The sequence below is a fragment of the Poecilia reticulata genome, chromosome 5 (assembly GCF_904066995.2).
Source record: "Poecilia reticulata chromosome 5, P_reticulata-male-v2, whole genome shotgun sequence".
NCBI classification, from domain to species: domain Eukaryota; kingdom Metazoa; phylum Chordata; class Actinopteri; order Cyprinodontiformes; family Poeciliidae; genus Poecilia; species Poecilia reticulata.
The window spans coordinates 11,988,973-12,005,183 of record NC_088834.1 but is presented as its reverse complement, the minus strand read 5'-3'; the positions used below and the strand labels follow the sequence as shown (position 1 = coordinate 12,005,183).

The window sequence follows — 16,211 nt, the reverse complement described above, 5'->3', positions numbered from 1 at the left end:
GTTTGGGAACCACTGAGTACAGTGATAAACTTTAATGTGTTTCATTGAGATCCTGTGCAATACACTCAAACCAGCTTCCAGGTTGTGTCAAAGTAGCACCTCAAACCCCTTTATACACACAGATGTGTAATTGTTGTGTCTGTGTGTGTGTGTGAATGTGTTCAGTAGTGTTGTAAAGCACTTTAAGTAGTCATTCAGACCAGTAAAGAGCTACATAACTGTAGTTAGTTAACCAATTTCCCTTTAAATGTTTAAAAGATGCACAGCAGACTTAAACGCCATGTTTCCAGACTCTGTGCTCCTTTCCAATGTATTTCCATAGAACCAGCTTCCAGGAAAAATGAACAGGACAAATATGCAATTATTATAAAGTAAAAACATGTCCAGTTACGATTAAAGGATGGCAAAAGAAATGTGTGACAACGAGACTCTTTCCACCTTCTTCTATCTTGATTTAAAATAAAAAGTTTGAAAACAAAAGCTACACCCTATTTCATTTCCCACAACTGAACATGCTTTCAAACCTTTAATCAACCAAACCACATAAAATCCTTCTTTCCAAATCCCAAGCAACACATAATGGCCTCTATTAAATACATGTGCTGACTGAATAGCAGACCATAATTGGAGCTACAGAGATTCTGCTGAAAAGGAGATATGGAAATTGAGCATAAAACTTGTAATTATCTAATAGATTGTTAAACCAGACTCACATTTCCCTGCATTGACATTTCATTTTGTACATCTGGGTTTTCACCAGACGAGGTTATGCTTTGTAGTTGGTACCATTAGGATTTTTATTTCTTTTTTGTAAATTGTTGCTCTCATGGTTTTAAAGATTGAATCCTTTCCTGACATTTAAAAAACGAATTAAAAGAAAGAAGAACATTTAAGTGACACAAATTGACATTCAAGCTCTTCTTTGAGATCATAAAGGCCAATCAAAGCACAGAGAGAGAATTAAGGTGCAAAGAAAATTCCTCCCCACAAGAAATGACATACTTTACTAAATAACACCATGTTTTACTTGCCAATTAAGCAATTTCCCTTTCATTTTAGGGCATCTGGAAACCACACCGAAAAGTAGCACTGTTTCTGCTACCAATCCCAAGAGACACACTGTGTCTCTCAGATAAGACCTCCTTCAAAACGTATTATAAAATAAACCAAACAATGAATGCGACCCCCAAATGTGACCCCCGAGGTTGTTGTCATATTTTAGTTACTGGAATAGTAATGCTTGAAAAGCGATCAGATTGTGTATGACAGTGCAAAATTTGTAGGACAACTAGATGGGAGTGTGATCTTTGCAGGTAAGACACAAGAGAGAGATGCCTGATGGGGGATAAGGGTTGATGTAATAGATGTTACACACAAACAACCACAAGAAAGCAGGAATTAAACAGTTATGACTCTGAATGTGACCCAAAGTCTGTGACTGGACCGTGAGAGTTTAAGGTTCTGGGTTGAACATGTCGTTTCGTCTTTTCGGTCCTCATGGAGGGTCACACACCTGTGTGGCAGCTGAAGCCCAGGTCGCCCCAGGGTCACGGTTCCCAGCCTCTTTCTGCCCAATAAGCAAGCAGGAATGTCAGAGTGTCATGGGTCGAGAAGAGAGGACACAGGAGAAGCTGTACACTAAGAACAAAAAAAAATTGCCATCTTTACTGATTATGTTTTGAGCTGTTTTTATTTTTAAACCAATTCTTTATTTTTCCTCCTGTGATTTATTTATTCATGTCCTTAAACACACGCATACACACATACATATATTTGGGTTTTTTTTAAGTTTAAACTTTGCTTATAACCCATTCATTTTTATTACATTTTAAATTTACTTAATTTCTCTATGAAACATGATTATGTGTCCAGTTTTTCTTTTCAGTCCCACATATATCACGCTAACCCATCCATCAGTATCACCTGGACAGCCTTTAACCAGAGACACAAGGTGTAAAAAAGTTACTTTGAGTAAGAGAAGATCTGCTTTCTGCCACGACAATTAGTTTCTTCTCATTGACCCGAGACCTTGAAGGCACACCCTCCAGAGGGGTCAGATGCCTGGGGCTACATGGTCTGCAGGCAGTCCAGATTTATGCTCCAAGTCACAGTCAAAGGCCAAAGGTCAAGGTTAAACCACAGAACGAGTCACAGAAAACCATGATGCAGATCTCTGGGAACACAGCAGGTGAATCATGCCTGTCTGGAGTCTTTTATTTCCTACAATTCAATGATTGTTTGGTTTGGGTTTAAGTAAAATTTACTTTTTTTATTATTCTATAAACTACAAATAACTCAAAACCTTATTGTAATTAAGTATCTACTTGAAAAAATGGCAACTATTGAAAAGAACAAAAATGTGTTTTCTCAGTGCAAATAATCCTTGAAAAAGTAGATTTCATATTGACTTTAATGTTACACAGTACTGATGTTTTAAATTGTCTTTGACAAAGTAACCATATTTCCTAGTACATTATGTGTAATAATATACATCTAATTAGATGTTTGAGAAAGTTTATGCAGGACAGACAGTAAAGTTCGCCAACCTTTTTAACCTTTCCAGATTTTCTCACGTAACCACCAACGTTTCATTGGGATTCAGTGGGATTTTATGAGAGATAAAACATTTTAGTGCATATCTGTCAAGCAATTTCAATTACATAATAAAGTCCATCTGTATCTAATTTAATCTATTTAATCTCAACTATTTTGTGAACCCTCAGAGGTTCGTTAAGGATCATAATTCAACAAACAGAGTCAAGAAAACACGGAACATTTTGGACCAACATACAAAACCTTGTGTGTAACAGAAAACCAAAAGCCCCACATCAATCACTCCTTCCTCATTGAAAACATGGATGTGGCAGGAGGTGTAAATCAGAATAAATCAGAGGAGAGATGGAGCTAAAATACAGAGAATGAATGAAACCTGTTAGTGACTTCAAATGAGATTTATCTTTCATGCATCCAATTCTTTCTTCTTCACAAGTATCCATTTCATTTTGCTGGTCCATCACTCTAAAGCCCAATAAAACACATTGAAGTTTGTAGATGTAACATGACATGATGTGAACAATTTAAAGAACACAATGCTATGCTATGACAGAAGCAATATGCTGCAGGGTAAGACAGAAAAATGTAGTTGTTTATATTTTTTTATATTTTTCCAGATGCAGATTTCCTGATTTGGTGAACATAGACTTAACCATATTTTGTGATCCAGGATCATTTTTTTGCAGTTCCAAAGACAGTCAAAATAACTACTTTACATAATGTAAACTCATTTAATTTGGTGAGATTTATTAATATTTGGAAAATGCAGGAAAGAAAAAGTCCATCAGAGCTGAGCGTGTCATGCTTTTAATATATTTTTATGGGGAAATGTTATTTAATATAATAAATATTTAGATCCAAGTTCAACTTTTAATTTACAAATTACAACTTGTTAATTCAGATACGTGGTAAATGTTGGTGTTTTTTAAATTTTATAAAACATGTGACTTAAATCAAGTGCTACATACAACTGATATAATTTTTATTACAAACTGTTTTGGCTCTTCCAAGTGATCCATATTCTGAAGATGGTCTTTTTGTGTACTTTTCAGCAACAAAGTTATTATATTAACAGCCAAACTGAACCTCTGTCTTCTGTTCCAGGAGAAATCTAAAATAAAACATCTGTAAAACTGGGCGAAAACATGTATGTTTGGACAATGTGTCCCCAAATAACCTGCTGAAGAATGAAAAATATCCAACGCTGAAATAAAAACTTTCAGGTTTTTTGCCCCCAAGTTCAGCTGCTGCCGACATCGAGGTTTACATTCCTCTGCTGTATTGTGTGACTTCCTTTGATAAGGATAACCAGCACTGCTCCCAGGAGGACATGCCTAATGTCTCAGCAGATCACGACAGGCTCGCCGGGCCAAAGAAAACCACCGGACCTCTGATATTATCCCAGGGAGGTCATGAACAGGAAAAATTACGGGAATCGATCAAGGATCAGGAGTTCAGGTGATGCTTAGAGAATCAACCTGATTCATTTTAGGAGCCTGATTTAGAAACCTGCTGGTGTAGAAACGCAGTAATGTGCTTTCTAAGGTCCATTCCTGCTTATATTTCAGTCACACAGCTGCTTTCATTTACCAGGTGCTATAAAGACAAGGACGACGTATCGGTTCCAGCAGACGCATATGAGTCCAGAGGTTTCGTTCAGTGAAGAGCTGGGGGAGGATTTCACTTCTATTGACCCAAACATGTCCTAACTGGTGAAACATGATCTAAAACATGTTACTGAACCATTTATGAGCTAAAGCTGACAATTAACTTCACACCCTCCTGCAGAAAACCCATCCTTCTCCTTTGACCAGGCAAAACCTTTTCACCCATTTGACAAACAGCAAGTAGATGGACAAAGCTCATCTACCACTAAAAAGAAATGACTATGAACCCTAGAAGTCTGTGTACATTTCACATGGTGTCAAATTTAAGAGAAACCTCCATGCACAATCTTCTGCGAATTATTTCTGCATGTTAGTAACATGTCGCTTTTTCGTTCACCTATTGGCCTTGTCCATGCCAAGTAAAGTAAGAAACTGCATGAAAGTTGATTATAGTACATAAATAAAATCCAAATATTTGTCTACCTTAGTCTCAAAAGCCTAAAGGTCACTAATAAGAAAAGACTCAAACTGCATTCTTTTTATTTCAGTTTTTCTACTGTAAATAATCAGCTTAAGTTCAACACTGCCCCCTGCTGTTAATTCAGTGCCACAGCCCAGATGTGCAGTTGCATATCGTCACCTTCCTAAAATAATAGCCTAAGTATTTTTTTTTTGTTCTTTTTTTTTTGGCAAAAGTAATTTAGGCTAAAAGAAAAAAAAATCACCTTCTCATTCAGCCAAATGATAATTAAGACAAAAAATAAATTCACTTTTGGCAAAAAATGACTTGGGTCATAATTTTTATTTTGGCAAGGTGATAATATGCATTATGAATTTGATACCAAGTGTTTCTGCTCCACTCTAATTCATGGCGTTAGTAAAACGCAGCTGCAGAGCTGTAATAATTTCCTGTCAGTACACAACATACGTTTTGAAGTGCGTGCAATGGCACAACATTTTCCCCCTCTGGTTTACCGCTTTGAATTATGCCAGAGATTTAAGCGGTATCCTTTAATTTCCAACCTTTCAATTTCCACTCTTATTGGATGCCAGTTGTAAGAGCTGTAATTGTGGCAAACATGGCAGATGACTTGTTAAGATAAAATGTGAGTTCAAAGACGGAAAAGTTTGCCAGGAAACAGAAAGGTTAAAACATCTCATTAATGATAAAAGACTAACCACACTAACAGGTGGTGTGTGGTTCCGTCATGGTTATGACATGTAGCGCTATAATCCAGGTTTTCAAATCGAAAAGCTGGAATATAGAGCTAATGTTACAGAAAACAAAGATCAATCCATCTAAAGCCATCACAAAATGCATAGATCCGTAAAGAACTTGCAAGTAGACAAATATGATTACATTTCTGCTTTTATTGGTGAATTTAAACTTTTCCTTTTCCAGGGTGCGAAGGCTATACCGCAATTTAGTGCACAACTGTGAATATACTGGGAATCTGTCCTATTGCACGCAGGCTCCTAAGTAATTTACAAAGAGACTAAAATATAAATTTATACCCTTACCAGGTTGCAGAGAAAGTACACAACAACAAGCATGTGATTCAACTCTTACTGGATATTTTACCAGTCTTACCAGAAAAGGTGGAGCTCATTTAAATCACCGGTTTCCTGCCACAAACCCAGTTTTCTGCACAGTCTATGAAACTTAAGTGAGGTTGAGGTTTTTCCAGAAACTCCAAATTAGCCTTCTGTATCTATTCAAATGTCAGTGTCATTGTGCTTGGGATCGTTATCCTTCAACTGTGCCACAGGATCACTCATTTGACAAAATGAGTGGAAACTGCTTAGGATGTAATTGGACTCAATTCACTTCAGCATCAACATGAACAGAGAGGGCACCAACAGAGAAAGAAATGAGTGTCGCAAAATCAATTTGGGAAAAGACAAAGGAGGTAGTCAATAAGCTTCACGATCACGATTGGATTTATGGACCTTACGTTTAAAAGTTTGACAAGAAGTGAAACTCAGTACTGCCAAGAGAAATAATTCAATACCAAGTTATTTCATTTATTGCAACAAAAGTTTGTGGATTTAAAAGATCACTTGTGGTCTATGTAAAAATTTGAAGCATATGCGTCCTTAGGTGCATAAAAACTCTGAGTGAATTTCTGTAACCCTCCTGTGGTCTTATAGCGCAAATGTCACGGTCAAAGAGGGGGAGGGAATGTCCCGTCAGACCATCAGTTTCCAAAACCACACAGAAATAAAAACCTTGTAAAAGCTCACACAGGGGGGGGAGCAGTGCGCCCCCACCAGTCTGCACACAGTAAAAAAAAAAAATTGTGGGGCCTAAATGAACCACGGGAGTGTTGAAGATATCTTTTGGATTATAATTCCACCCTGAAGAAAAACAGCTCAAAGCACCAGCAGTGCACCTAAAAATCTATATTAAATTTGTAATGGATAGTTTTGATAGTATAATGAAATTAATTGTGTTGTTTTCCATGTACTGCACAGTCATTGAGGTGAGTTTGAGCAATAAACCAGAGACAGGAAGCACATAAACATTTAACCGGCAGAGTCACAAAGAGGCCATCTGACTCTGGACTATTGATATAAATTATAGCAATCTGTAAGCAGCACATTACCTTTTAACCTCCAGTTCCATTATTTGTTCATGTTTAACCTCACAAGTATTGTAAGTGATATCAAACAAGCTAAATTCCTACGTTTGAGTTTGCTTAGAGATTATTCTGCTCTGGCTGAACCTAAAGTCCTCTAATCCCTGTTTTGATTATCCATTTCTTCTTCCTGTATTGAAAACTTTAGAGGGTTTGTCTGCACACATGTGTGCTCATGTGCAGTTTGTTTGATTTAGATGCTACATTCATTGGGAGCAAGCCGTTTCACACTACAGATGTGTGTGTGTGTGTGTGTGTGTGTGTGTGTGCGTGCGTGCGTGCGTGCGTGCGTGCGTGTGTGTGTGTGTGTGTGTGTGTGTTAGAGCTAAGCATAAATATTACAACGCTGTCAATCCAAGCTGCAGCTGGAATCACAATGAGTCATGATGGTTCCCTAGTAGCAGGTCACTTTAGGGAATTGGCAAAAAAAATAAAAAATTACAACTGTTTTGTTGTTTCATCTATATAGTGAAAACAGAAAAAAAAACAACCAGGACCTTCTTGCTTCTGCCAGTAATTTTCTTTCCCTTTTGCAGACGATAATCCTAAAAAAAAAAAAAAAAAGACGCAGCTGCTGCTGATGATATTTTGAGTTTGACACCAATGGACATGAGTAAGAAACACCTCAAGGACCTCGGGCATTTGCCCTTCTGACCCCTAGCGTGTGCTCTGTGTGCTCCCTGTTGGGGCATGTCTTTCCCAGCTTTGACCCAGGGCTTTAACACCTGCGAAATCACGTGGAGACGCCGCAGGAATCCAAAAATTACTTGTTGTGATTCCAGCCTGTCTGCCTCTCAGCTGCATTTGAGAGATATGCAACACACAAAAGTCACCCTGTGGGGAGGATACATCACATAATGTCATGGTAAAGGTGTACTGAGGGAATAAACTAAGACGGACTATTGCATAACATGCACAAGTGTGACGTCTTCCCACAGTTGGTCGAAGTTGGAAGGAACAGCTGTAAAATATATAACCACAAGGTTGGCCGAGGATTACTAAGGTTTCCAAAGAAAGACTTTGTGTGGATACTTTGAACCTTTAATTAAATATTAGCTGGTTAAACTGGTTATATGCCATGTAGTTTAAATTAGTGTAAAATCAAATTCAGCTGTGAGATGCAAGACAAAAACCTGCTGACGCAAGCATTTCAAAGTTTCAGTGGAACCGCAATCATTTATAATAATCAGGGCTGCAGGAGGCAGGTTCCTCCAGTCATGATGAAAAGTAAATACTTTAATTGTTAGATGTGTTTTCAATAAGTGCACTAAAGAAGGAAAGCAGCTAATTCTGCTTTGTGTGCCGTTATGTTAATGACTTGATAAGAGCCACCAGAATAAAACTGATCAGATGGAAATAATAAGCGTTACAATGGCAGAAAAACTTTAACATTTCTGAAGCATTTGACGTTGGAGAGGATTCAACCTTATAAGTCTGAGTCAGAATGTGACTAATAATTCTCATAAACCATAATAAATACAGATGTTGATGGTAAAGCCTGAAGCAAACAATGGCAATAATTACTTTAAGAGCTTTGACTGGTACAACTCTGTTTGTATTGCTATTCAAATATTTCCCATCTATTTGCTTTTTGTTACATGAACAAACCAATACAATAAGATTTTATTCTTTGCTTGCTGACTAGAATAATGACATTGCTAGAGGTCAACTGGGGTCATTATGAGCTTGCCTTTGTAACAGGAGTAGCAGGTGATGTAGCATTTCTGAGGGAATAATCATTTCGACTTCCAAAGCATCTTAATGAAACGCCTCAATCAGACCGGATTTCATATGTTTTATGACAATTTGCCTTGAAATAGACGATCAATATGGACAAGTGCTGATGCAAATAATCGCAGAACAACTGAGATCATTTGCTTTATGTCTTTCATGATGTCAAAAGCACGTGCATGTGGAAGCTTCGCTAAGGCAAAATTACAGCAACATAACAGAAAAACCGACCATGACATGATGTACTATTAGGGAGTTTTACAACCTTTATGGGAAAGTTTGACAAGTTACTTTAATATATAAATGATCTGGTCTCAAACCATTCAAATGAAAAAAAAAAAGAAAACATATTTTATGCTCTAGTCTCTGATTTGTGCCTGATTTTCTAAATTTTTTATGTTTTCTGACTAATGCTCAGACTACAATCCTAAACACCAGATGGGTTGAGGAAAAGCCACAGAGACAAACATGTTCCAGTTTTAATTAAAGCTTACAATATATTTTATTTTATTGGGTATACTTGTTTTTTTTTTTGTTGGTCCCCCCCTCAATTCACCCAATTAAAAACCCTGAGGTCGTTCATGTGAGCCGCTCCGCCTCCCAGGCTCTTCATTTCCCGAACTTAGAGTGCAAGCATTAAAAGCTACAATTTCTGTGATGTATTGAATTATTTTATTCATCAAAGCTAAGCAAACAACTGAAGTGTAAATTGACATAACTACAATAATCAGTGTGAACTTTTCCCACACATTTTATGATACACAAGGAAACACTCACCATCTTAACTTCAGTTTGCGAAACAATTGATTCCATCTCAAAGTTTTACTGCACATCTATTAGGAACCAGTTCAGTTTATCGTGGTAAGTAACATTTTATGCATTTGTCCTGTTACTGAGGTGGAAGAAAGAATTTAGTTCCTACTGAAAAATGAATAAATCACAGCTGAGGACTAATAACCAGAGTGGAAACACAAATGGGTGGCTATAGAAGAAGCTGATGAGAAAAACAATAGCAAAGGAAACAAGATGCACATGCATTGAAATGTGTCTTATGTGCAGCACGATAGAGAACATTCAGAGCAGTTCTGGGCTATGAAACCTCGAGACCAAACTGATTGTTCCTCCAAGTGTATTTAGCAAACTTGTGTCACTTCTGATTTACGCAGAGGCGATGACCTTTTACCCCAACTGTGACCAGGACAGACCTTTCATCAGGAATGCTGTAAAGAGCCTAATATCACGGGGGGGTGGGTGGGATGGCATGCAGAGTCAGCACAATTATGAGAGATTAGGGTGCTGTGCAGGTTGCAGTGGCAGGTAGCAGGGCAGGGACGTATACCCCACCCTGTGTTGGGAACGCATGCCTTCTAATTAGAGACGCGTTTCCTTCAAAGGCTCGGAGCCGCTCTCTCATGACTTAACCTAATTACCTCAGAGAAATAACAGAGCTGGGTTTTCATTTGAGATTGTGATTGAATATGTGAACCCAATGTAAACATGGTGAATTATTATCCACCTCAGTATTATGGCAAAAATGATGGAGTATTAGTCATTACATTTTCAACATATATTGTTCTTAAGCAAGCAAATATTTTTAACAGCGCCTTACACTCATGTGGTCTGACGTGTTCTGAATTGTTCCAGTCACATCAGGAAATTGTAGCTTTCTTTTTGTAAACGATAGACCAATAAAAAAATACATAATCTAATGTATTTAAAAGTGTGACGTTCATATATTTTTGGTTTCCTTTACTCCAACACAACTAGATAGAGATCTTATGCAACCAATTCCTTTCATTGAATTTAATCGTGGTGGTGGCAGAATCATACTGTGGGAACAATTTTATTCAGCAGGGAAAGGAGATCTTGTCAGAGTTGATAGGAAGATGGATATAGCAAGAAAAACACTGTAGATGCAGCCAAACACTTCAGTTGTATTGCAGCTAAAGGTGGTTCAACAAAGTACTGAATCAGAAGCTAACAGCAAATGTCTCACCTTCAGATATATGAATACCATTTGTAAACTCTGCATCCTTTTCTTTGTGTTCCACACAACTTTGCATTGGTGCATCAACACTGAGGTTCATCATATCAAAGTGATGAAAGCTTTGGGGATGTAAATCAGTTTGTACACATACATGTTCATTTCAGTACATAATGTAATCCTCAGTGGTTTCCTCTTTAAATAACACAAAGTGGAACAAATGGGGCAGGTAATTGTGTCCAACATACACAACATTGTTGAGCAAGTAGCTTTTTCCCCCCACAAAAAAAAGCCTTTATCCTTTCAGACTATCAAACCATTTTGTCCAGACGAAAAATAAAGTCATTAAGTTCTGCCTTTGAGCAAAATTGTGTTTTTTTTTCTTTCATTTTTGAGGTTTAAGTAAAAGGATTAGAAAAAAAATGAAATGATGAGGGTGTAAAGAAATAAAGAAAACGAGACTAAAGTTTTGGACCACAAAGTGAAGAATGTCTGAGGAAACCTCAGCAGTGCTCTGCAAAGCCTTCATGTTTGGAGCTTCACTAGTTTCAGCTTATTGGGGAGCGACACTGTGCCTGCATGATAACAGTCCTCAAAGAACAAGATTTAAGTTTTAAATGAAGACAAAAAAAATTACTGTGACCGACAGCAATGTGAAGTAATTTATTTCAAGGGGGATATTGGCCATGAAAATGTTGCTCAAAGAGACTGTTTTTTATTTTCCTGCCCCTATATTTGTGGGGTTTCTTTGCTTTTCTTTGTAAAGTGATAAAGCAGACTTTCACCTTTAACCAGCTGTTTTTTAGCTACAGCCTGTTAAAGCCATCATGAAGCAAACCTGGAAATGATCATCTGCATAAGGCTCAACATACTGTGGACATTTACAATCCTATTACAAGGCATTAACTACTTTATAGCTAAATTATGAGCATATAAAAATGTGGTAGTAATAGGAACCTGATGTTCAGCAGTGTCTGACCTGCCAGAGAAGGATGAACACACCAGCCACGGAAGACAAAGTGCTGCAGCTGGGTTTCCCTGCTACCTCAGAATGTCATGGTTTTACTGTCCTTCAGGCTTGCACTAAGTAAAATGACAGATATTCATGTGAGTTATGAGCCTGGTGTTGTAGCTGCTCACAATATTTACTTTTGATGAGCGACTGATTGAGATGACGGAACAAAAATAAGGATTGATATTCCAGGAAACTTTGACCAAGTGACACCTGTAAAAACCTCAAAAGTTGTGAAAGTAAACAATGATTAAAATCATCCTCTTACAAGTTTATTTTGGCTTGCAGAAGTATTCATATCCCACTTTTCTTCCCCCATTTTTATGTTACAAAGTCATTACTGTATTTTATTGAGATTAAATATAAAATACATTTTTACAAGTAAAAAAAATTATATTAATTTGTATTTGTGTACTGCTCCATTTTACTCTCATACCCTTTCATGAAATCCATTACAATCAATTACCTGTTGAGGTTTTATAATGAGTTAGCAGACTTGTAGTAATATGTATAAATGAATGGGCAATTATTAAAGAAAACCCAAAGAAACTGCAAACTGATTGAAAACCCAAATGTACTGCCACGTCTACAATGAGATCAAATGTGTTAATGTCTCCAACTCCACAGTCCAGACATCAAGACAATGAAGAATCGCTCTCAATGCTTCAAATAAACTCTTTAGAAATGTTCTCTGTCCAGTCTGAATGAGCGTCTGCCATTTTCAAAGGATGAATTACAAAATGTTTGGAAAGAGATGACTCTAGATCCCAAACTAAGTGGCAACATACATCAAGAGGCATGGAGCTGTAATTTCAATGAAAGCTGAAGACAAAAACAAATTTATACCATACTTTTCATATTTCTGTTTATTTAGCAAACTAGTAACCTTTTCGCCTCCGCTCACAATTCCGAGCTACTTCGTGCTGCTATATCAAATAAAATCCTAATAATACATTGAGATTTGTGAATCTGATATGACAAAAGTGCAGAAAGAGAAAGTCTGTGACTTTACTATATCAGCATACTGTTTGTACACGTTTTCTTTAAAACAAAATTAAAGATAGAGTTCAAAAATAGTCTGAGAGATGTGTGAAATGGTTTCAGCATATTGCATAGGATGTTCGCTTTTCTCTTTCACAACATGACCTACGTGAACCTGCGACCTTCAAGACATGACAGAGATACCATCTGTGTTGCTGTTGCTCTCTCCCACCATTCAGTCATTTTGATGAGCCAACAATCAGGTCACACGTGGAAACAAAACTGTTTGGTGCAAATGTCTTTAAGTCATGACGTTACCTAGTCAATTAGTTACTAGGTAACTAGTTACTATGTAACTAGGTAATTTAGTTACCTAAACCAATCAGAGATACAATTTGTGTGTCAAGATGTAGTAAGCCAATAGAAATAATTGGTGAGAGGTGCTGGAAGTTCTTCACATACATTTACTACATCTGCTTTTGCAGAAAAGGTGTCAAAAGGTTTCTGAACTAATAATCTAAGGAAGGATTCTCACTAACTGAACCTTAACTAATTGCAATGTCAGTAAACTATTTGAAGATGCAACTTAAAAAGTTGAATTTGAAATAAGTCTTGACTGAAGTTCCTCATGCAAATTTGTCTCCATCTCATTCATCTAATTCAAGAGTTGGAAGTCAGGAACTTTATGAGGATGATTTTTTCTTGGAGCTCTTTTTTTTTTTTTAATAACAGCCAAAAATGTAGATTATTTTAATGTCGATTAAAGTGTAAAGTTGCAGAACTAAGTTTTTTATTCACTCTTTAAATCAAGATTCTTTTGATTTAAGCCTATGAATATCAAAGGTTATGTGCAAATAAATTCAGCCCAGTTCTTTTGACTCATCCAACTTTCCGACCAGCAATAAAGAGGCAAAGATAAAAATGCAACAAGTTATTAAAGTGAAACCTGAAAAGCACAATTCATTTGTTGTATAGGAAATTATGAACAAGGTCGACTTTGGCATTGTTCAAATTTCTCGTTTTCAGGTGAATGTACTCTATAATTGCATTCTTTGAGCCACTTGCATGTGAAAATAAACATCTGGAATAAGAATGTGCATAATAAGGCAGATGGAGTGCTTTCTTTGTCTGTTTAAGTCACTTACACACCAGATTAAGATCATCCTATAGCACCCAGAACCTCCAAGGCCTGTTTGAACATGGCTGGATTGCAGAACATTGGAAAACCACTTTCAGTGTAAAGACCAAATTGACATTGCTGTGGAATTTGACACGTAATTCCCCACAGACTATCGGTCAGCACATTAAAGATCAAACTACTTCCTGACCCAGGAAGCCTTGCACGATTCCCTTGGATCACTTCAGGATGCAGCCAAGAAGCTGAGCAAACCAAACCACGCTGCTCTGAAACAAACAACATGTCAGCAAAAGGATGTTTCATAGACTTAATTTGCAGATTTTGCAGATTTTCACTAAATATAAAATTCTTTGTCCTCTACCTTCAGCTTCAGCTACAGTGTAGAGGAAGAAACACCATTGTGTCTTTTGAAAATAATAAAAAAAAATCTTATCAGTATGAGAGGGAAAAAAAAAAAAGTTTCTGTAAAGAGCTCTGCCTAACACAGGGTTTGCAATGTTTCTGTGCTTCGGGCGAATATCTTGGCAGGCGCGCCAACATAAACAGTGCCTTGGTGACAGATCATTCTGCATTTCTGTTAAACACTTACTGGCCACTTTTTTAGGTACACCTGTTCAACTGGTTAAGCAATAAAAGCAAATAAGTGAATCATTTAGACATTTTGAAGTTCAAAAAGATCACTACAATAGGCGATAGGAGGATTTAAATAAGTGAATGTGGCATGATTTTAAGTGCCCAATAGGCTAATGTAGATAAAAAATTAAAAAACTGTGCTCTACTGGGATTCACAAAGACCTAGAGAATGGTACAAAAAAAGAAGATATGTTGGGTAAGCAGCAGTTTGGTGTAGAAAAGGCCTTGATGTCAGGGGAGAATGGGTAAAGTGATTTAAAATGATAGAAACAAAACGATAGCTCAAATATCTACTCAACATATGTGGAATAAAAGGCCTGACTGCATTGCCAATTGAACCTTGAAGCAGATTGGCTACTGTGGCAGAACACTAACCAATTGAAAAAACAGATGGCCCAGTGAAAATCAATTTCAGGTGCAACACTGAGATGGCAGGGTCACAATTTGGCCTCAACATGAAAGCGTGGAAACATCCTGCCTCATTCTGCTGGTGACCATCTAGTTTGAGAATCTCACAAACTCCTGATGGTTAATGCTGCCCTCAGCTAATCGTAAGCAGCTCAGCTCTCTAAGCAAGTTATAAAACTCTCAAATTTAACAATCTTTAAAAATCGTTGCAAAATTATAAAAGTTAGTGTGTAGCTAATGCAAAGCTAACCTTGAAATCTATGACCAAAGATGGTTTATTCTCAAAAAATCTCCATGAATTATGGGATTTATTACGTGAAATAAAAAGCCAGACTCTGTGCTACAGAGTTAAGGCACAACAATTGAAAAATAAGAAACAAGTAATTATTGTCTTATGCATCATTGCAGCGCATTGCTGGAAGAAAGCAAAACACATGGGGGTTTCAGACAACTATTGTGTGCAGGAGACTAATTAACCCCTTTGACTGGCGTAAACACACCCCAGCTGTTATGCTCGAACATGGACTAACCACATCAAATGGGCTGCGATGGGATATCACTACATGCGACGGGGGAGGAATGCTTCAGAGAACGCCTTAAGTGCTTAAGTGATGAGTGAATGTTTGACTGCAAACATTCGTGCTCAGCCACTGCGGCTTCAGGTTTTACATAACCATGACAGCAGATGAACAAGGAGGGACTGACAGTTGTGTAAAGCACAGAGACCGCAACTGTAATAAACTGGCGTCAGGGGACGATGAGCATGCTAACATCTGTACGCCTGCCGAAGTGATTGAACCGCAGAACTTCAGAATGTAAAAGTAGCAGTAAAATTAGATGTCTATGACTGCAAAATTGATCTTCATAAATATTGGATCACAAATTCGATTCAGGACATATGAAAACAAACAGTTATCTATCAAAGAGGTGTGGCTTTAGCCATTTTACACTCTACCTTAGCCTTATCCTAATAACTCTTTACTATGACATGCATTTGGCACATGCAGAGCCAAAAAAAGCAGCGGCTGCGGTTTATTTTTATGAAGACTGAACTCTTGTCACAAGTGTTGCCGCTCCACTAGCATCGTCTGGTGCTAATCAGAGGGCAATAAAAGGTTCCGGTACGGAAAGGATCAAGGTGCATGGGTTCCTTTCACTGATTAACATTAAGGGCACTATCATCGATATATCAGACTGTAGAAGAACTATGTTTTCAGGAAGGCCGAGAGTCATGATGGCTGCGTGGATATCACTCAACTCAGGCGAAAGGCAGATTGGAATCAAAATAATGGACCTTTCATTACTTTACAAAGAGCTGCTGGTTTAACATCAAAAACCAGGAGACTGAGTCCCAGATTTCAGCACTACACCAACTTTCTGTCTTCCCATCAGAACAATCCCAGGAAACACTAAGTGCAGGGTTGCTGCTTTTATAGCTTTTAATAGGTAAAGTAGCTGCCAGCAGATGCAAAATGATTGTTTATGATTAAATGAATCTGGAAAGGTGACAACCTCTAATAAAATA

The 16,211-nt window shown here is 37.5% G+C and overlaps 1 protein-coding gene across 2 annotated transcripts in view; it reads right to left on the bottom strand.

The window, feature by feature from the left end:
* The window catches only part of megf6b (multiple EGF-like-domains 6b), a 65,502-nt gene that overhangs the window by 33,211 nt on the left and 16,080 nt on the right, over positions 1-16,211 (bottom strand). The gene's annotated exons all lie outside the window — the stretch shown is intronic.